Raw genomic sequence first — 23,169 nt, 5'->3', positions numbered from 1 at the left:
TTCACTAAAATTGTATTATTAAATGCTACTAACACACCTGACCTGTATTAGCCAATTTAATCCAATTAACAACACTACGGGCTAAATAATATTACTATCCCACCTTAGGGATGTGGAAACAAAGGCACAGTTTATATAGTCATTGAAATTTCCTGAAGGTTTGAAAATTTTCTAAATGACGGAACAGAGAGTCAGTCTTGTTTCAGTGCTTGTGTATAACCTCATACTTTCAGGATTAAGAACTTAATGGAATATTCCTGAAGTAGTTAGCCTGGTAAACCTTCCAGGGTGGAGCTGGGGGTGGGGAGTGAAAGGATACTGTCCCAAGCAATAAAAGCGCTGGAAAGCAAAAAAGACGAGGGAAGGGAAAGCAAGTGGGTTTGTTTGTTTTTCATAAATTTATTTATTTATTTATGGCTGCGTTGGGTCTTCGTTGCTGCTTGCGGGCTTTCTCTAGCTGCAGCGAACGGGTCTACTCTTTGTTGCAGTGCGCGGGCTTCTCATTGCGGTGGCTTCTCTTGTTGCAGAGCATGGGCTCTAGACGCGTGGGCTTCAGTAGCTGTGACGCATGGGCTCAGTAGTTGTGGCTCGCGAGTGCAGGCTCAGTAGTTGTGGCGCACGGGCTTAGCTGTTCCGCGGCATGTGGAATCTTCCCGAACCAGGGCTTGAACCCGTGTCCCCTGCATTGGCAGGCGGATTCTTAACCACCACGCCACCAGGGAAGTCCTGTTTTTTTAAAGTGTCATAGCAGACCACAGAGGAAACTGAATGCAGGAAATAAGTTTAATAGAATTTTGCCAGATAAGTCCAAAGAGCTTTTACTTCTTATATGAAAAGTAAAATGTAAGCATTTATCAAATGGAAGTTGAAAGTCTTATATTAAAATAAAACAACAACAGAGCAGTTTAAAAAAACAAAAAAGGAGTGAGTGAAGGCAGAAGTTCAACCCATATGATGGGATTTCAGCGGGGTAAGGTGTGTTACCTACAAAGAAAACACACAGAAACGTAGGAATCTACCTGGAAGAAAACAGAGAAGGGTGTTCTTCTCCCTAAGGTGCCTGGCCCTACTGCCTGGGAAGCAGGGAGGCAGGGCCACTGCCCCAGAACGAGTGCAGAAAGCTCAGCAGCTGATGCAGTGCTTCTGGGGGGAAGATCTGTTCATACAGGCAGAGAAGGTAGCCACCATGCACACAAGCGTGCCCACCTTAGTATTTGTATTTCCTCAATATACAACTGTGCCTTCTTTTGCACATTTTACATTATAATACATACTTTCCCAAAGTTAGTAAAACCTTTCATAAACACATTGCTGGCTTAGATATTAATTTTTAGAGTGAGGCAAACCCTCCTATATTTACATGTAAAAGATAGAAAGACACTCAGACATATTCAGTAATCAAGAAACAGGTAAATAGTAGTTTGAAAGGCTTGGCTAAATGTTAGGATTTTTAAGCCAAAAGCTAAAACATGTTTGAGAAAAGTCTTCAACCTTTCTTCATTTCAGCTTCAGAAATGAAAGCTGATTACAGAAAGTTGAAAAAATAAATATGACCCCTAGTTTCACTATGTACATTAAAATCCCAAATGTTGATGTATTTAAAGTAGAAGACACCTCTATAAATGTATATGTATAAAATAGGTAGATCATCCTTAAAACAGTATTTATTAAAATGTCACTTTGCATGATAAAAAACTGTTAAAACAGGTTTGTTATTTGATTCCCAATGTTTGCTATCATAAATAAAGGGAGATTATTCAGAAAATATTAAATAATTTCAAAAAACAAAATACAAATACGAAACATGTATAACTGGTTTCTAGCACGCAACAGACACTAAAATTTTAGACACTAAAATACTAAAAAAGGCAAAAACTAATCATGAGGAATAAAATTTCTAAACTCAATTATTGGCATAATTTAAAACTTTTAACCTTATATTAAATAATTAAACTATTTAAGACATCTTTAAAAACAGGTATGTCACATTATTCTTCTGAATTTCCTGAAAGTTTGAAATTTTTCTAACATGTTTTAAAATTAAAGGGGGGAAAGGGTAAATATAAAAAGAAGTATCAAGATGAAATGAGATAATTCAAACATATACTCATTCACAGAAAAAGAAATCCTCACAATTATGCAATTCTAATAATTAGCAGAATTCTAACAACCAAAGCAGGGCCAGTTAAGGATTAATGACTGAAAGACCAAAAGGAGATTATGAATATACAGTATCTGTTTTTTACTTAATTAATGCCCATTCCCTCACAGAATCTTGGAATCATCTTATATACATAAGGAAAACGAGTCCCAACAATTAGACAAGCAAAGGCTACAGGAGAGGCAGAGACCTGGGCTGTGCTGTGAACACGCCACTGACTTATGTTGCTGGATTCATAACCAGAGAACACCTGGTCTCAATATTTAAAGACATACCCTTGGTAGAGAAGGCATTTTATGTACAGTGGAACATTATAAACAAATTAGGCTTATATTCTCCCACCTATTCTCCTTAAATTTACAGTATTCCAACAGTTCTAGATTGCAGGAAACATCACCACAGAAAGGCAAGATGGCTAGAAGGTATCAGAGGTCAGAGAGGTAAGGAAACAAAAGACCTATTCTTCCTCATATTTAAAATAGACTTCATTTTTGGCTTGCATTTTAACAGGTCTATTGTCTACACCCAGTTCACAGTGTCCTTTCCCAATATTCAGGCTAATTTATTTGAAATAGATTTTCATGGTACTAAGGCAATAAACTTTAAGTTCACTTATTAAAAAAATTTTTTTTAAATTTTGCTGTAAAGTTAATCAAAAGGTTTAGTTTTAGGTGAAAGGACCTACAGGATGGGAAGGTACAGAATAGAAATTTTAAATTTCTAGCAATTTGGCATTAATGAAACATAGAGAAAGAAAGTGTCAAAATGTGGGAGAAAAAAGAAAATATATGTATAAATATCTTGAAAAATATAAAAATATTCTCAGGAACACATAAAAGTGTATAATATACTGATATCATGATACTGTCTCATATTTGAGAGTTGTGAAGGTCTGGTTTAAGGCACTGTTCTACCCATATTCATCCCTGTTCTAGAATAAAAATTAAAGGGAATCGCAAAAAATAAAAATAAAAACAAACTATTGTCCCCACACCTCTTACTTTTGGAGGCCTTTACATTTCTAAAAATTTTAAATTAGAAAACCTTAAAAAAAAAAAAAAGGAGATCTCTTTTATTAAAAAAAGAAGTCTGCAATGAATGGAAAACAACCAGAAGAGCCTATACCCCTGCTTTATAAGCAAGTCTTACACCAAATTCCACTCCTGTGAAAAATGAGCAGGAGATGAACAAAAGGCAGAAAGTTGCCCTGTAAGATTACACATAAAGGCAGGATGTAAACAAAGCTCTTTTGAAACACAGAGAAAAGGTACTGAAAGCCAAACAATAAATGGACAAAGGAACTGACAAATCCCAAACATACAGCCAACCTGATCAATGCCGAATTGTCATGTCTGAAGTCATGGACCTCCAATGTAGCTAATAAATGTGCTACTGTTTGAAGCTGAACAAGATGACCTGTAAGGACGTGCAGCTTGTTCATGAGTAAAACTTTAAAACTGCATGAAGGGTGAAGAACCCAATAAAAAAGAGAACTAAATTCAAAGAGACATTGTCAACGTTGTCTGAGAAGCTGTAGTGAATATCCAAGTTGTCCTCTCAAAAGAGAACAGGCGTGCCTCCCAGATTTTTGTTGTTGGGGGAAGGGTTGGTGGCAGGGGACGGAGGTGAGAAGGGGATGCATCAGGAATGACCAGTGGTCAGCAATCACTGTCAGGCCCAGCTGTCAGCACATCCCTTGGCAACACTCACTGGCATTTCAGCCGACTTGCCCATTTACTCCTGCTTACTTTCCACAAAGAGAAACGCCAAGGAATGTCGCCTATAGAGCTCAAGGAGCAGATTTTAACCTCAGTTCTTCTAAATCACCCTTCCTTTAATATTTGCAATAGGAGAGAATTCATCGGGGAGCAATAAAACCAAAACGTAGCTACAAAGTTGAAAAATGAGGGCCAGTGAACAAAGAGACAGAGAAAAGGCATTCTTGTTTTAAGAGAGAAAAGGAAATTAACCAGCCCCTCTTTGAAGCTTATTTGCACCTCTAGACCACCTACTAGCTGCAAAGTCACATCTGAAAAGTAAGTCATTAACTTATAGCTTGTCTAACTTTTTTTTTTTAAGAAATAGGATTCTAGAGCACTACAGCTGCAGACAGGATAACCATTCATAAGTCTTCAATAAAATAAATGAGGGACTTTATTTCTTCCAGAAAGTCTCATTTTCAAGAAGGTCATTAAGAATAAAACATTATCACTGAAAGGTATTGAAAGCTGAAAAAGTAATTCCTGGAAAAGAGCAGATTACCCCAAACCAAAGAGCAAACAATAATCTAAAGAATCAATGAGTGGGAGAAGGGCATTTCAGATTAAATTTTCTTTTAAATATAAAACTTTTGGTATTTCAAGATTATCAGCCAAATTAATGAGATTATATACATTTAGCCTACTATCAACTCACTTTCCAGTTGCTCCCCAAATAAAAATTAATACGTGACCAAAAATTGAAATTTCACAGGTAATTGTAAATACTTACCACATTAAAAAAAAGTAACGAACTAGGTAATGGGAGAACAAAATGTTGTCCTCTGTGTCATGTGGATAAATATGGTGGTCACTAAAAAGAGAAGATCGAAAGGTTTTCTTTCAAATAAAAACTGAATTCTCAACACATTACAAGGCACATGCACATTTAAAAGAAAATATTAAAATAACCTTCCCTGTCGTAGCACAAGAAATAATATCATACTTAAGTCTTAAATCAACAGTGTACTGGTTGACTACTCTCCCCTTTATCGCTAGATAATTAACTTGTAAACCTCCAAATACAGGCAGCAACCAAGCCTGGTCTTACCAGTTCAGCTGCAGGAACAGTGGTCAAGCCAAGGCAGAGAAAAGTTTTACAGAAAGCCTCAGCATTGGAAAAGAAGTCAAGAAACTACCCAGAAAGCACCGATTGTGCAAAACAACACTGAAAAGAGCAAGAAAGCAAGAAGGCCTCCTGCCAGATTTTTAAGCCTCGTTCAACAAAAATAGTGCAACAGCTGCAACCGGATAAATTAAATATGAGTTTATAGATCATAGTAAAAGAAGAAGTGAAACATACGCATGCTGTACAAAAAAAAACCATGTGCTAGTGTTGATTAAATGCTCTGCATTTGAATATATTCATCAAAATTAAATCTGACTACATGTAAGCCTTGATAATGAGTACACAACTGAGAAGCCAGCGAATATTTCACACCTTTGACATCTTCACAGATGCAGTGTGCCACAATGGACAACAATGAGAATTAGACCAACTCCTGAGGCCAGCAAGTGGAAACTTCAAGGGAGATTTGTTTTAATCTCTTAGTAGAGTCTTTCCTAAGGACTGGTAAGTGTTTGCCCAATCAGGAGATAAAGGAAATCTACAGAGCTACCTGTTGATAACCTGATCCATGCACAGATGCTGGTTGCCTCCTGCTACAGCTGAAGGTTATTTACCAACGTGTAAAGAATGGGCGAAGTCCAAGGGAAAAGCCTTACTGCAACATCAATGAAAAGTCACTGAGTATCATGAATGAGAGTAAAGGACAATGCAGTCATTAACAAAAACCAACTGCACCCTGCTAGGTGACCTAGAGGACTTCTATGCAGCACAAGATTTATCGACACGAGGAAGTTTTAGGACTAAAAAACTGTTCAATAACATTAGCATCACTAAAACACTCAACAGACAGCAGCCAACAGAAAACCAGAGTGTTTCAGAAGGCAACAGATACATGATTCCAATCTTTAATTTCACTTCACTTGACTGAATTACACTGAAATATATTTAAGCCTGAGAAAAAAGAGAAAAGCTGAAAAGGATCCTGGTCATTATTTAGCGAGGATTTCACTCAACTTCTTTAAGTAGATCCATCTGTACCATTAAAGTACAGAAAGGAAGCTTGGAAGTTTCTGTTAAAAATCACAAATAGTGGGAGGGAGATGCAAGAGGGAGGGGATATGGGGATATATGTATACACAGAGCTGATTCACTTTGTTATACAGCAGAAACCAACACAACATTGTAAAGCAATTATACTCCAATAAAGATGTTAAAAAAAGGACTTCCCTGGTGGCACAGTGGTTAAGAATCCACCTGCCAATGCAGGGGACACGGGTTCAAGCCCTGGTCCAGGAAGATCCCACATGCCGCGGAGCAACTAAGCCCGTGGGCCACAACTACTGAGCCTGTGGTCTAGAGCCCGCGAGCCACAACTACTGAGCCCATGTGTCACAACTACTGAAGCCCGCGTGCCTGGAGCCCATGCTCCACAGCAAGAGAAGCCACTGCAATGAGAAGCCCGCGCACCGCAGCGAAGAATAGCCCCCACTCGCCACAACTAGAGAAAGCCCATGCACAGCAACGAGGACCCAATGCAGCCAAAAATAAATGAAATAAAATAATTTAAAAAAAAAAAAAAGGATGCTTTCAGAAGGTAAACACACACACACACACAAAATCACAAATACACTGTGGTCTGGAACAAAATTGAAAAAGAAGAAAATCCCAGTTTTTCTCAATTTCGTATTTTCTTTAAAAAGGTTCAACTTCTCAGAATATGAAAAACTTTGTAGAAGCCAATTTTATTCTCAAAATGTGAATTCCAATTCAGTTTATCTAGAATTAGAATTTAGGCATGTTTGCACATGTCAAGTTGACTGCAGTTGACTTCAATGTTGTGAAATCCAGTAGAGCTATTAAGCTTTACAATTCCGAATAAGATCAAAAGATTTTGAAAAGATAACTATTGTTACTGAAGGGAAGAAAAGTTAATTCATTCAATACGCAGCTCACTGATTAACATTCATCTATGTGGACGTTATAAAACTCTTTTATTCCCTCTCTGACAAAGCTTTTCTTATTTCCTTTACACCTCAACCTTTAAAATGGACCTTAGAAAGTTTTTGTCAGAGGGACATTTTACTTGGGAATTTGATCCAATTTAATTAAGGTCAATCCAGCTTGAAAGCTCACCACAAAGGAATGAAGTAAAACCTCGAAATAAATAAGGTTATTATTGCAGATTTCCAATATTAAAAACCATATAGCAACTAGAGCCCCCCTCCCACTGCTGGTGGGAGGGCAAACTGTTACATCTCCTTTGGAAAGCAATGTGACAAAGCTTCAAGAGTGGAAAATATTCTTTATCCATGTAACCAATAATTCAACTCCTGGGAATCTGCCTTAAGAAAATAATCCAAAATGCAAAGATCTACAGCCAAAGATGTTTACTGTGACTTTATTTTTAACAATTAAGAACTGATATAATCTTCATCTAAAGCTTGTGCAATGATTCACAGTCACTACTTCCCATACCTTGCATCAAATGAAACAACCCGCGGGACTGTGAAAGCCCAGAGAAAAAAGCTACCAACTCACCCAAGAGAGTAAGTCACTCTTCAGAACAACTAGCAATGAGTGTGATTGAAATTAATAGCAGTATACAGATACATAGGAAACAGCATTCTAGACTAAAGAACAGCACGAAGGGCATGGGCAAAGCACCATATAAAAGTTTAATAGGCATCCAAGGACTAGTCAATAATTCTGAATGGCAGGAATGGAAAAGGGACAAGAGAATATAAGAAATGCTATGCATAGGATGGGAACCAAGTAGTGGAGAGAAACCTCCAAAATGTCTTGCAATCTAAGGAACCTTGTCTTCATGCTAAAGAGGGCTTCCTTTGAACACAGACCACAGAAGCAGCAGCTATATAAGCTATTTTTTTTTAAAGATTTATTTATTTTATTGATTGATTGATTGCTATGTTGGGTCTTCGCTTCTGTGCTAGGGCTTTCTCTAGTTGCGGCAAGCAGGGGCTACTCTTCATCGCGGTGCGAGGGCCTCTCAGTATCGCGGCCTCTCTTGTTGCGGAGCACAGGCTCCAGACGCGCAGGCTCAGTAGTTGTGGCTCACGGGCCCAGTCGCTCCGCGGCATGTGGGATCTTCCCAGACCAGGGCTCGAACCTGTGTCCCCTGCATTAGCAGGCAGATTCTCAACCACTGCGCCACCAGGGAAGCCCTATATAAGCTATTTGATTTTTAATTTTTATTTCTCATAGAAAATTGAGAAAATCACACAAAAATGGTCTTTTTCAATTACTACCATTTAGAAAACAGCCCATTCATAAAGTTTACAAGATAACTCACTCATACGTGAAGAGCTCAGCAGAGAAATAGATTGATTTTTCTCCCTTCTGTGGTCATATTTCAATAGGTAGATCCAGAAATCTGACTGAAAAATGTTATTCTGCTGAATATATAAGAAAATAGAAATGTGTATAGATAGTCACACCATCTATCTGGAATTCTAATAACGCCGCTAACATTTAAATCTCCTTCTTTATTGCAACCTGAGTATGCTGCTCCTGTGGAAATCATGGGCCTTACAACAGCACTGACAGCAGCAAGGCCACGAGTCATTCTAAAAGAGAGGCAAACTTCTACTGACTCTCACAGTAGGTTAGCAAAAATTAACTGAGCCATCACAGGCAGGACACAGTCCAGAAAATGATCAACAGTTTGAAGCCTTCAGATGGAAAGCATCCAGCAAGCACCCAGCTCTGGTACTTACTGGCTGTGGACCTGGTGTAAGTTATTTAGACTATTTCTAAGCTTTAGATTCTTTATCTATAAAATGCAGATAATAATAGTACCTAATTTAAAAGCTCATAATGACAAAGACTTTCCCCTGACCAAACTTTAATCAGGCTGCTCTGAGCCCTCTTCTGGACTAGGCCTCAGCCTTGGCCCTGTGCTGTCTTCAGTCTGCCTAGACCAGTTTTAGCAAGAATCCTGCTAGGCAGTTGAGCAGACCCTCCCTACCCCTGATATCTGATCACACCTGATATCTGATCGAGTTCCTCATCTCCAGCCTTTGATGTACCAGTCCCTGTACTAGGTCAATTTAGCAAGAATCCCCCTACCCTGATGTCTCCTCTTAGTAAATTTCCATCCACTGACCCCCTTCACCCTGCTCCTTGGCTATAGATCCCCACTCATCCTTGTTATACTCAGAGTTGAGCCTGTTCTCTCTCCTCTATTGCAATAGTCTTCAATAAAGTCTTCCTTATAGTTTTAACAAGTGTCAGAATAAGTTTTTCTTTAACAAGGAGGATAAAATGAGTTTTAATGTAAATAAAACACTTGGAACATTAACTTATACACTTTTGTTCAGTCACGATTACCATCCAGTAAATATAAAAGAGTAACTAAATGTTTAAAGGCTCAACTGTTCAGCTTAAATCAATTAATGGCTATTTATTACACAGCATTTATTGTGATAAACATAAAGACCCAAACAGAGAACGATACAGGTCCTGCCTCAGAGAGCTCAAATTTAGAACAGGAACAGAGAATCACTCTACATGTGCTCATACAACAATGGACAGCAGGTCACGGTACAAAGGCAGCAGAGAAGAGAAACGGATGAATTGAGTGTAGTGGAAAGGTCACCAGACAGGCTTTGAAGGAGGAAGAGAAGTTGCAGCATCACTTTCAAGGTGGACGATGAACACTCAGGAAGAGGAAGCAAAGGCACCAAGGGCAAAGGCACCAAGGGCAAAGGTATAAGGGTGGAGTTGAGACTACACCATGTCTCACTGGCACACCTGGGCAAGGGAGCTACTGAAAGACTTAACAGGAACGTGCCAGGACCTGAGTTACCTTTTCCAATTTACTTTTTTCCAGTCTGTCCCTCTCCAGCAACTAAGAAGCCGGATTTGGGGAGGTGGCAGCTTAAATCCAAATAAACGCACATTATGTAGTTGGCAAGAAAATGTAGATACTTCTCATCAACAAGCACAAAATGGACAAGGGAAAAAAATTGAGCACAGACAGTTTGTAGAAACACACCAAGGGAAAAAGAGCCAAAATTAATATGTCAACATTAGGCAACCATAATGATTTTATTTACTGTACAACTATTACAGATTGGTAACTATTAACTACTGAACTATCCTTACAAAAGAATTGAATTTACCCCTTGTAGGGCGCTACCCACGCTCCTTCTCTGTCCTCCCTTCTTGACCTGGCTAACTCTTCCTGCTCTTCTAAACTTGGGCCACATGTCCTGTTTGGAGGCTAGAATGGTTTTAAGTGGATTTCCTCTATTGTCCCCTTTGCATGCTCTAAGCTTAGAACTAAATCCACTGTAAACTGCTTGTTTACTGCGTGTTCATTAGACAAGACTTTGGTCCCTTGAGTACAGGAACTTGCTTCTGCATTTCTAGCACCTGTTACATGGTTTGGCCCATGAATGACACACAATGTGTACTGAATGAATGGGTCTTAGAACGAATGAATGAAGTAAATACTGAGAATTCCATGTGATCACCCTTCCACCTTCAGGGGTCACCTGCATAAACTGAGAACTAAACAAGGAGTCTTTCCCCAGTCAGATTCCTGATATTGTATAATCCTGCAAATGTTCAGGAGCCAAACCAATTTCAATTCTCCAAAGTGACAAATATCAAAGCAAAAACCAAATCTTGATTTTTAGAAGTTCCAAGGAATAAAAATAATTCCAAGGAATACAACAGAAATGAACTTGTTCCCTACATTTCACAGTACTATATTAGCCATGTTAATTTTCAAATCAATTATCTGGAGTTAAGACAGAAATACATAAAACATAGACCGACTAATGAAGCTGATGCTCAAGCAAATGCCTTTTCAAAAAAAAAAAAAAAAGCTATGAATGAAAACACTGATGACTTTTTTTTTTTTTTAAGGATAAACCAGGCACTCATGTTCTAGAAATTTGCTATTTTGGAAGCAACAATCAAAACTCTTAGGAGGTTTCTCTTTATCTGCACAGGGCATAAGTTTCTCTTAGAAACAGTCTTCATTTATTTGGCCCTAAAATCAAATAAATTCAGTTTAACATCAGAGGCTTCCTTTGCTTATTTTATTTACTCAGTACCAAAGGACATCATCCCTGTTTTTTAAGGACCTTTTCAAAGCAAGGCAGTTGTCGCAGTTGCCAATTTAGTTGCAGGACACAATGAGGACCACTGACAACTGTCCCTACCTATATATTTGGAATGCCCTCCTAAGCAAGTCATCTCACTTGGTCTTGAAAGTTAACTCAGGGACTTCCTTGGTGGTCCCATGGTTAAGACTTCGCCTTCCAATGCAGGGGGTGCAGGTTCAATCCCTGGTCAGGGAGCTAAGATCCCACATGCCTCAGGCCTAAAAGCAGAAGCAATATTGTAACAAATTCAATAAAGACTTTAAAAATGGTCCACATTAAAAAAAAAAAAATCTTAAAAAAAAAAAGTTAATTCTTTTCCAAATGTAACAGAACCCAAACCCTTTGAGTAGTTCAATGTAACAATGTAACGAAGGAGACCACCCTGTGAGAAAGAGAAGCTCCTGTTCCCTGAAGAACCACCACCCCAAATCCTCAGGCTCTCAAGTTCTATAAACTAGAAACATCAAAACCTAAATGTATCACAGCTCGTCTCCTTACGTGAAAAGCTCATGCCTACAGAAGCATCCCGATGAGGCTGGGGAATCCTTTAAGTAGAACCAAAGTTAGAATTCTTCAACCTTAACCAAGTACAAGGTTGGCCAACCATGGTTGGGACTAAAAGAAAATGAATCTTCTGCTAAATGTACATGAAGCGTGTCCAAACTTTTCCAAACAATACAACCCAAACCTGATAAGGAGAACGCTTTCACCCATAAGCGCACAATAAGCCCAGAAAAACTGAGGAGTCCAGTGACATGGCTCTCGTCACAGATCTGCTCTCTAATTCCTGTCGCCTAACACGAAGGACCTCATTCTGACTTTATTAGACAGCACTAAGCTTCCCTGCAGTAGTTAGCCAAGTAGATCATCTACCCTGAAATGCAAGATATAAAATAAAGGTGGGGGGGAGGGGATAAGACAAAACTTGCATTCAAGACAGCCAGGCAGCAGGCAAACTGATTCAGACTACCCAGTCACAGACGGTGAAACTGTCACTGTAAACAGTAACTCTACCCTGAAAGGGGAGAGGCCAGAGGATACACAGGCGAGCGCTTAGTGCTCAGTTCAATTACCTTGCCATTACCTGAGCCATCTATCCAGACTCATCACTGTGTACTAAAAATAGGACACAAGATTGCTTTTATAGCATCCCAGCTGCTAAAAATGTGAAGAGAACAAATTTCAAAACATGTAGCAGAACCTGTACCAGGAAAAGAGAAAAAGTAATATATGCTTCTAGTGTCAAAAACACAAATCAAGAAAAGTGAGATGTTAGTAACACCTTGCTTTTATATAGCACCTATCTGTGAAGCAGCTCAAATATTTTTGCAAATTAAAGAAAATCTAATTATAGGACTTCTAACAACACCTCTGTGAAATAGGTGAAATGTAAATGTAAGTACTTCTGTTTAGCTACTGAAGAGAAGTAGACATATTTAATCACACCGCAAATTAGAGTTCTGATCTGGCTCAATCCAGCACTTTCAGCATCCCATACAGCCAAGTCACCAATAACCCTAGGGATTGTAACAAAGTAAAATATAAAAGTGAACCCCACAGTTTCCTATGTTCAAGAACTAAACTCTAACAATTAACAATTAAGTCAAAATTGGTTTTAGTTTTTCAAGGAAAACGGTTCAAGTATTCTATTTAATCTGTTGAATCTACTTTTTAAATTTTTTTGGAATCTACTTTTAGAAGTTGAGAAACCATTATGACGGTTATTAAAGCTACTTGAAATTTAGAAATCATAGAGAAAAGTGAAAATTCTATTTCTCACACTCACCAATATAAACTGACAGTTTTATGCCTCCTTCAAAGGATGAAAGGAATTCAGTTTAAAGTGCAAGGTCAAAATATACAAAAAGACACACTGGCCTGGGAAACCAATAGGTTTAAAAACAAAAGATGAGTCAACTAATACTTGCAGATCTCAGGTACTTGAAAGAATATTTTATTTTAACTCAAAAAAGGAATTAAATTGTCCCACTGATGGCTAGGAAAAGAGATCACCTTTAAGTGTTTTATTTGTGCTTTTTAAAAGCTATTATTATGAGGTACCTTTAAAAGCTAGTATATTATTACAGCACTAAGGGGCACTTCCTAAATATACCCAATATATCTAACTCCTCTCAAAGCCAACTCCTGGTGAAATAATTCTTTCTTCCCTTCAATACTATTTAGATAAGGCACAGCCAAAGCAGTACAGGATGTCTAAACCTGAACTTGCTACAGGAATTTCCAAACAGATAAGAACTTAAGAACTTTGCAAATACATGCCTATTTGAAAGACAAGAGAAACTTGAAGAAAGTATCCAGTGAAAATATGATCTCCTTTCTCAAAAGGTAAGCTCTTCAATGCAGAGTCTGTCTCCTTATAAATTCTATTCAGCCCTGAGAGTCTGTGCTAGTGCCAAGAGGGAAAACGGCTTCTACTGTCACTATCAAAAGCAATTCACTTTAATGAAATGATATGATGTCTAGAATTTGTTTCAAAATAATCTAGAGTTGGGGTTGGCGGGAAAGATGAAACAAGACTGATGAGAGTTAACACTTGCTGAAGCTGGGTAATGGGGATTACTACTGCTCCCACTTCTGTAGTTGTTGGAATTTTTCATAATAAAAGGTTAAATAAACAGAGAAAGAGAAGAAAGCTAGTTTTAGAAAGCAAATGCCTCTCAGCTAGCTTATTTCTATAAGACCAGCTTATACAAATACTTAACTGAGAATTCTAAAGGAATATAATATAGCAAGAATTATCTAAATTCTTTATAAACAATTAGAATGACCCTATGGTTTTTCTGTTGTTCACACAGGTGTGAAAGGATGAATTAAGAAATTACCTGTCTCTAAATTGCTATTGTAACCGAGCTGGACCCTATGGGTCTTCCCGGGACAGGCCTTCCCCCATATCGGCTGCTTTAGCTCCTCTCTGAAGTACCTAGATAACAGTATTTGATGCACATTTCCTGAGTTGTTTTACAGATGGGAAAACCCCCCACCAAATGGAAGACGTTAACTACTTGATGACCATGAGCACATGGGCCCAGGCCTCCTGGAGCCTAAGGACTGATGATGTTAACCCCTGTGACACCACCCTGTTACCTCACCATCAGCCAATCAGAGAACTGTGCACGTGCTGATCACAGACCCTGTGACACCCCTCCCTCACCTGGCTTTTGAAAATGCTTTGCTGAAACCCTTCCCAGAGCTCGGGGCTTATTGGGGCATGAGCCACCCATCTTCCTGCATGGCCCTGTAATAAAGCTTTCTCTGCCCCAAACTCCTACGTTTCAGTTTGTTTGGCCTCACTGTGTGTTGGGCACACAAACTTGTGCTAACAATTTGTTTTCTCCTTTATCTGTCATTGCAATTAAACCTGATTAAAAAGAATTACTGGTCATTTTTTTCTTCATCCTGACAAAAGACACTCTTTCCAAAATTAAGGAAATTATGAGATGCCGTAGGGAAACTGTTTCTACCACCAAATCCAGACTTTTAATGAAGCTTAGCATATTTTAAACTACCCTTTACATCAGTTTCTAAGAGTTAAGCTTAGATTAAACTAAAGTAAGCTGATTTTTAACATATTACTTTAATCTTGATAAATATTCTCATAAATCATGCTAGTCCATATTTGGAAATTTTCATTCTTTTAAATTCTGCTGAAAATTGCAACACAAAAGAGACCAAAGCCTTGATGTCTTTTATTCAACAGAATCAGTACTCCGATGAGTGCCATCAAGATCACTTTAGCCTCCAGAATTGATTTGAGACACTTGGCAACCAAGATTAATGTCTGACCTGTAAATTGACTTAATAATGGACATTTTTCTTAAAGGAGATAAATGTTAGATTAGATAAGTAATCACATGGAAACTCAAAGTTATCACTGAATCACATTTCTTTAAGAAGTTATCAGCACTCTTTTCATACAGAATTTACCAAGATACCTTAATAGAACTGGGAAAATTAAAATCTAGGATGGGAACCGAAGAATAACTTGCAAGGCTCACATTATCTCTAACAGATGTTACATGGTGGGGTTCATTCTCCTGCTTTTCCCCCCTTTCTCCTTTGGATCTGGGAGGTTTACTTAGAGGCATCTGCTTCAACAGCAAACAGATTATTTAAACTGTTGCTCTGCCCATACTCCTAACCTATTTGGCAGAGCAGACATTTCAAAAATGGACAACTATGAAAACTAAACTAGAAAAATTCACCAAAATTCAAAAACTGGTCACTGAGCTCCCTGAGTCTACATTTGGTATTTCAAAATATTTGGAAATTACATTAAGTACAGGAGTATTCAAAAGAGTTTAATAAATAGTTTGGTTAATCATGCCATCTATATGGCAACTCTGATAGCCCCAATCAGATCCCTTTGTAAAATGGACACAAAAGGTATCTTTTAGTAACATGTAAGGAATTCAGTCTATGCATTACAAGAGACAAACCAGTTAGATCTCTACTGAGACAGCAAATATTTCATGCATTCACCTCAGCAGGGTGGATTTCCAGCACTGCGAAGGACCAGATGACTCAAGAGTCAGCCATGTTTCCAAAGCTTAGAGGGAAGATGATTAATGACACAAAACAACAAGGCATGGTGAACTTTTACAATGGATTGCTTACAAAAGCTCAGTTGCTAACTAAAAAGTGCTTCAACCTTAGATAAAGAGGGCACTCAAATCATAGGTTCAAGTAGGGGCAACATTCTGGAATGACTCACATTAAAGTCATCTAGTACATCACAAAAAGATAATAGTACTAAAATCAACTTATTTCCAAGTTTTTGACTTTCAAAAGACTGTGAAAACTCCAAGATATGAAAAACTGATTTCTTAGTAAAAGAAGAAAAAGAAAAGATTAAAAAAGACATGAGAATTCCCTGGGGGTCCAGTGGTTAGGACTCTGGTGCTCCAACTGCCAGGGGCCCGGGTTCGATCCCTGGTTGGAGAACTAAGATCCCGCAGGCCAGCCAAAAACAAAAACAAATGAACAAAACAAAATATAAAAACAAATAAGCAAACACACACACAAAAAAGAAAATGAGCTTGATGCTCCTGGAGCTGATTATCTAGTCTGAGAATCACCTCCCCACCTTATTTTTCATGCCTCTGGTCTACCTTTCACCATTCTTCTGCTCATTTCCATGCTTGCTGTGGTGAGAGAGAATAGGAACAGGGTGTAACTTTTTTGATTGAGCGAATAGTTCATATGAAGGAGGACAGTCAGGAAGAGAGGAGAAGAGGGAAAATTAAAATTAATTTTATAATACTCATCATCTATGTCCCTTACAACTGTTGATTCACAACATTATGTGTTAAGCAAGAGATACTGCAAAAAGTACAAAAATAAGTAATCACAATATGACTATAAATATGGACAATGTTCAAAATCCATACGGAGAAAAAAAAGGAGGAGAAGAAAATACAGTGGAATATATAATAAACATTATCAGTAGTGGTCCTGAGTAGCCAGATAGAAGACTATCCTTTCCTTGATTGTATTTAATGCAATCAAAATTTTCTATAATGAATATGTAGGTCATTAAAAAAACAATTTCTTACATGGCAAAAAAGACCCCCGAGAAAGCATTTTTCATTTAATAATATAACACGTGTAGTTTATAGGACCTGCTCTATAAAATTCTTTCAAGCTAAGCTGCAAAAGGCACTAAAGATAATGAAAAGATTGATTTTCTTACTATTGTTAGAAGTCTTTGTCCACTAATCTAACAAACGTTTACTAAGCAGTTATCATGTATTAAATCCACTGTCTGCTGGGATCCCCAAAATGTAATTAAGATATACTAGTCAATTCTCACTATCAAGGTGCTTAAAAATGTAGGCTGCAAACCTTCCTGCCCCATCTCCAACTCTGAATACCCCTCAAAAAAAACCCTAGGAAACCTTTTTGTAAGGTCATTACATCCAAAAATATACTGTAATGTTACTGTCAAAATATTTGCTCTCCTTCCCTTACCGGGTCCTTCCCTACCCGTTCATCCCTGCAGGGGATTATACTTTTTATCCACTGAGGCCATGTTTGACCACGTGACTTGCTTTGGCCAATGAAGTATGAGTAGCAATGGCAAATGTCACCTTCTGAGCAGAAGCATTAATAGCCATGGGGAGGGTCTATCATGGCTCTTTCCACTCTTTCATCCTGGGTCCTGGAATGAAACCCACAAAGGGTATTAATGTGAGAAATAAACTTTTGTTGTTGGAAGCTACTGAGATTTGGGGATTGTTACTACAGCATAATTTAGCAAAAGCTGACTAATTCATATACCCCTCACTAAACTTTGATACATTAAAGACCGTCACTCACCAATGGGCAGGAGGAAGAAATAAGTAACCTCCTCTATAGTTTCTAACTTACTCTTGCAAAGTAGATAACAATTTGACCCCAACCAGGATATCACTAGCCCACTGTTTGTTTTGTTTTGCTTTGTTTTCTCTCTAGACGTCTGGGCTGGCCAATTTGCTGCACTTCAGGCATTTGGAGTTGCCCTCTAATTCAACCCTTTACACAGGTATGAAATTCCCTTCCTTGAAGAAAACCCCGAAAATACGGCACCAATGAAAATATTCTACAGGACACAAGAGAACAAGCAATGTCCAGAGGAATGAAATCTACTACTTTCTTTTGAAACAAATTAACTGTAAGAATCATTGTTGTACACCTGAAACTAATATAGTGTTATATGTCAATTATATTTCGACTTTCAAAAGTTAACTGTAGGGAGTTCCCTGGTGGTCTAGTGGTTAGGATTTGGTGCTTTCACTTCCATGACTCGGGTTCAGTCCGTTGTCAGGGAACTGAGATCCTGCAAGCTGCGGCAGCGCGGCCAAAATTAAAAAATAAATAAATAAATAAGTTATTTTTTAAATTAGAAGCTATTTGCTTTGGAAATAAAATGCAGAAGAATACCATATCTATTAAACAATAGTCTGCTGTGAAAAGAGCAGGCCAAGCTAACTAGAATACACCTAAAATAAAAACAAGAGAGGGAATTCCCTGGTGGTCCAGCGGTTAGGACTTGGCGATTTCACTGCCAGGACCTGGGTTCAATCCCTGGTCATAGAACTAAGATTCTGTAAGCCGCGTGGCGCAACCAAAAAAATAATAATAATAAAATAAAAGACAGAGATTGAAAATCAAAAACAAAGAAAGAAAGAAAGGAAGAGTTACTAAATTTAATAAAGTACCACTTCAAGGAAAAAGCTGTATACAATAAAAATTTTTTATTTTCATAAGATGTATAATCTACAATGAAAAGAACAGTTGTAAAACTTTATACTCCCAATACTATAACATGAAAACACATTAGACAAAAACAAAAGGCAATCTCTTTGAACTTACTGGTTAAAATGTAGAAAGCAATAACTTAAAAAACAATTGGGATGTTTCTAATTAATAAGAGTAGCCAGAAACTAAAATACTGAAATTGTCATAGGACAACTGTCACAGAAATGAACTAATATTTAGGGAGCAGCAACCTGGTATAGAGTATCAAAACAGTGAGGAGTTAAACAGGAAGCACAGAAGTCATAAACTACACTACCATATACATATAGATCGAGGCGAAGATATGTTTATATGTATGAATAACACACCTGGAACATAAAATATTTACACAATAAAGCTATACAAATGCTTTGGCTTGAGATTCAGGAAGCACTCTTTTAAAAGGGTAAATATGAGATGATATAATCTCATAATCATCCTAATTATAGGATTAAAAACAATCTATGGTATGCAGTTCAGTACGTAAAGAAAAAGCAGGAAATGCTTAAAATCTTGAGCAGGAAATGTTTAAAATCATGCTGTACTCATGCTTGCCCCTTCAGGTTGAAAAGTCAGGAACCATATCACCAATATACTTAGGAAGTGAATGCAACACTCTGACAGAAATGTCAAATTAAAACCTCTTCTTCCTCATATATCCTCAGAGTAAATTCCTATCTTCTGAGGAAATTGTCTTCAAACTTTTGTTAACCAACAAAACTTTCTGTACACAAAACCTCACCCTAGCTCAAGACTGAACAGCTGAGCTACTATGATTAAAGTGTAAGTAAGGAAGGGCCACAGGGTGGGAGCAGTTCCACAAATGGCTACCAAGTACCTCCCACCACTAAGGAGCCCCATGAGCCAGGCACTGGGCTAAGCACAGGGAATTCAGGAGGGAACAAAACAGAGTCTCTGCCCTCAGGGAGCTTACATTCTAGAATGGGGAGAAAGCTGATAAAGAAGTAAACAAACAAATATGATCATTTCAAACACAGAGAACTACTCCAAAGAAAATGAGGTAGGGTAACAAGGCAGATGATGGTTGCAGGTGGTAACTGGGATTTCTCTATATGCCTGGAGAACCTCTCTAAAAAGACACTGGGGTTCTTTCTGGGAGGGTTCAGCCAGTGCAAAGACCCATGGAAGGAAAAGAACCTGTCCAAGGAAGAAAAAGAGGCCAGTCCAGCTGGAGCAAAGTGAACAAAGTGAGCATAGAAAGAGGAAACTGGAGAGGCAACAGAGACCAAAATACAAGCATCTCTTAAAGTGAGGCTTGGATTTTATTTTAAGTGTAATGGGAAGTCTTTGAAAGGTTTTGAGCAAGGGAATAACAGGATTTGATTTATAGTGTAGAAGGTGCTGTGTGGAACAGATTCCACACAGGCAGAGTGAAATCAAGAAAACCAGCGAGGAGGTCATGGCAGACACTCACTTGAGAGGCAGTGGTGGCCAGGAGTAACATTTAACAGTGGAAATGATGATGAGTGGTGAGATTCGGCATGTACTTTGAACAGAAAGCTCACAGCACTTAACGGAATAGATACGGAGCAGGTAGAAGACAGAGGAATCAAGAAGAGCTGTTAAGTTTCTGGCCCGGAGAACTGGGTGGATAAGGGCGCCATTTACTAAGACGGAAAGGTCTGGGGTGTGTAGATTAGACTGGGAATAGCATCGAGAATTCTGTTTTTACAGATGGCCAATAGGCACATGAAAAGACACTCAACATCACTAATTATTAGAGAAATGCAAATCAAAACTACAATGAGGTACCACCTCACACAGGTCAGAATGGCCATGATTAAAAACTCTACAAATAACAAATGCTGGAGAGGTTGTGGAGAAAAGGGAACCCTCCCATACTGTTGGTGGGAATGTAAATTGGTGCAGCCACTATGGAGAACAGTATGGAGGTTCCTTAAAAAACTAAAAATAGAGCTACCATATGATCCAGCAATCCCACTCCTAGGCATATATCCGGATGAAACTATAATTCAAAAAGATACATGCACCCCAATGTTCACAGCAGCACTATTTACAATAGCCAAGACATGGAAACAACCTAAATGTCCATCAACAGATGAATGGATAAAGAAGATGTGGTATATATATACAATGGAATACCACTCAGCCATAAAAAAAGAATGAAATGCCATTTGCAGCAACATGGATGGAGCTAGAAATTATCATACTAAAGGAAGTCAGAAAGAGAAAGACAAATACCATATGATATCACTTATATGTGTGGAATCTAAAATATGACACAAAAGAACTTATCCACAAAACAGAAACAGGCTCAGACATAGAAAACAGACTTGTGGTTGTCAAGGGTGGAAGGGGGGTGAGGGAGGGATAGACTGGGAGTTTGGGATTACCATATGCAAACTATTATATATATATATATATATATATATATATATATATATATATATAACTGAATCACTTTGCTGTATACCAGAAACTAACACAGCATTCTAAATCAACAATACTTCAATAAAATAAATTAAAAAAAAAAAAACACCTCTGTTTTGACCATGTTAATTTTGAACGGCCTGTCATTAGGTTCCCAAGAAGATCTGCCTACTCGGTGCCTAGCTGACCATGTAAGTCTGCAGTTCTTGGGAGAAGTTGGAGCTGGAAACACCCATATACCTCTCCCACCTCTATTCCCATGGCAAACCCTCTAAGACTTCTCAGAAATCCCAGTGCTTCTCAGAGCAGTGTGAAAACTTAATGCTTACCTCCAACTTGCTACCTAAATTTGCCTAATGTTTGCATAGTGTAGAAAAATAATTAAATTAAGAAAATGTAAATCACATTTGCCTACACTAGATTTGTTGACACCAAAACAAATTACAGATGGCTTGAAGATTCTAGTGAAAAAAAGGAAACCATGAAAGTGTGCTAGAAGAAAATATGGGTTAATATTCATAAAATCTTGGCATGAGAGAGGACTTCTTCATTTGACTGTGGGCAGAAATCCTTAAAAATGGAAAATAATGGTGGATTGGGGGGGAGGTAAATACTTCTATAAAAGAAAACACCACAAGTTTTAAAAGCAAATGAAAAATTGGGAATAAAGAAATATCCCTGGACCTCCCTGGTGGCTCAGAGGTTAAGAATCCACCTGCCAATGCAGGGGACACGGGTTTGAGTCCTGGTCCGGGAAGATCCCACGTGTCATGGAGCAACTAAGCCTGTGTGCCACAATTACTGAGCCTGCGTGCCACAACTACTGAGCCCGTGTGCCACAACTATTGAAGCCCGTGCACCTAGAGCCTGTGCTCAACCAGAAAAGCCACCACAATGAGAAGCCTGCACACCCCAACGAAGAGTAGCCCCCACTCGCCACAACTGGAGAAAGCCCACGTGCAGCAATGAAGACCCAATGCAGCCAAAAATAAATAAATAAATAAATTTATTAAAAAAAAAAAAATCCCTAAGTACAAGGAGCTCACATAAATGAAGAAAAAAGATTAACTCCAAAAGAAAATGTGACAAGGACAAGAGAAAATTCAAAAGAGAAGAAATATAAGTGAGTAATTAACACATAAAAATAATGCTAAACTTATCAGCACAAGGAATTAAAACAAGGAGATACTATTTTTTCCCCTATCGAGCTCATAAATATTAAAATGGCAATGAGTATAGACTTGGAACCTGGGCAGTAATTACTAAGCCCTTTCTGGAGACAATTTGGTAAAATGTATAAAGAGCCTTAGATTTTACAAGCTCTTTGACCTACCAATTCTGCTTCACGGAACTCATCCAAAAGGCAGGGGTATCAGGGGATTTGTTTCAAAAGATTTCAGCACAAATTATGTTTTTCACATTAGAATATTCTGCACCTAAAAAAGAGATGCTTCAGAATCACATCTAATAACATGAAAAGCTATTGGATTAAAAAAATTAGGTTTTAAATGAAAAATCAGAAAGAGAAATTAAGGAAACACTCCCATTTACCACTGCAACAAAAAGAATACCTAGGAATAAACCTACCTGAGGAGGCAAAGGACCTCTATGCAGAAAACTATAAGACACTGATGAAAGAAATCAAAGATGATACAAACAGTTGGAGAGATATACCATGTTCTTGGATTGGAAGACTCAACACTGTGGAAATGACTATACTACCCAAAGCAATCTACAGATTCAATGCAATCCCTATCAAATTACCAACGGCATTTTTCACAGAACTACAACAAAAATTTTTACAATTTGTATGGAAACACAGAAGACTCCAACTAACCAAAGCAATCTTGAGAAAGAAAAACAGAGCTGGAGGAATCAGGCTCCCTGACTTCAGACTATACTACAAAGCTACAGTAATCAAGACAGTATGGTACTGGCACAAAAACAGAAATATAGATCAATGGAACAGGATAGAAAGCCCAGAGATAAACCCACGCACCTATGGTCACCTTATCTTTGACAAAGGAGGCAAGAATATACAATGGAGAAAAAGCAGCCTCTTCAATAAGTGGTGCTGGGAAAACTGGACAGTTACATGTGAAAGAATGAAATTAGAACACTTCCTAACACCATACACAAAAATAAATTCAAAATGGATTAAAGACCTAAATGTAAGGCCAGACACTATCAAACTCTTAGAGGAAAACACAGGCAGAACACTCTATGACATAAATCACAGCAAGATCCTTTTTGACACACCTCCTAGAGTAATGGAAATAAAAACAAAAATAAACAAATGGAACCTAATGAAACTTAAAAGCTTTTGCACAGCAAAGGAAA

At 38.1% G+C, this 23,169-nt stretch overlaps 1 protein-coding gene across 3 annotated transcripts in view; it reads right to left on the bottom strand.

Annotated features, from left to right (window-relative positions):
• ITSN1 (intersectin 1) overlaps positions 1–23,169 on the bottom strand; it is a 221,103-nt gene that overhangs the window by 167,823 nt on the left and 30,111 nt on the right. Inside the window, exon 2 of one of the 3 annotated variants that reach the window (XM_068547009.1) lies at positions 4,652–4,732. The exons of the other annotated variants lie outside the window; for them this stretch is intronic. The gene's annotated coding sequence lies outside the window, so the exon portion shown is untranslated. The remainder of the gene's footprint in view (positions 1–4,651; positions 4,733–23,169) is intronic. 3 annotated transcript variants of the gene reach the window in all.

This window comes from Eschrichtius robustus, chromosome 6 (genome assembly GCF_028021215.1).
Source record: "Eschrichtius robustus isolate mEscRob2 chromosome 6, mEscRob2.pri, whole genome shotgun sequence".
Taxonomy (NCBI): Eukaryota; Metazoa; Chordata; class Mammalia; order Artiodactyla; family Eschrichtiidae; genus Eschrichtius; species Eschrichtius robustus.
The sequence above is the reverse complement of the archived record's forward strand: the minus strand, read 5'-3'. Positions and strand labels throughout refer to the sequence as shown.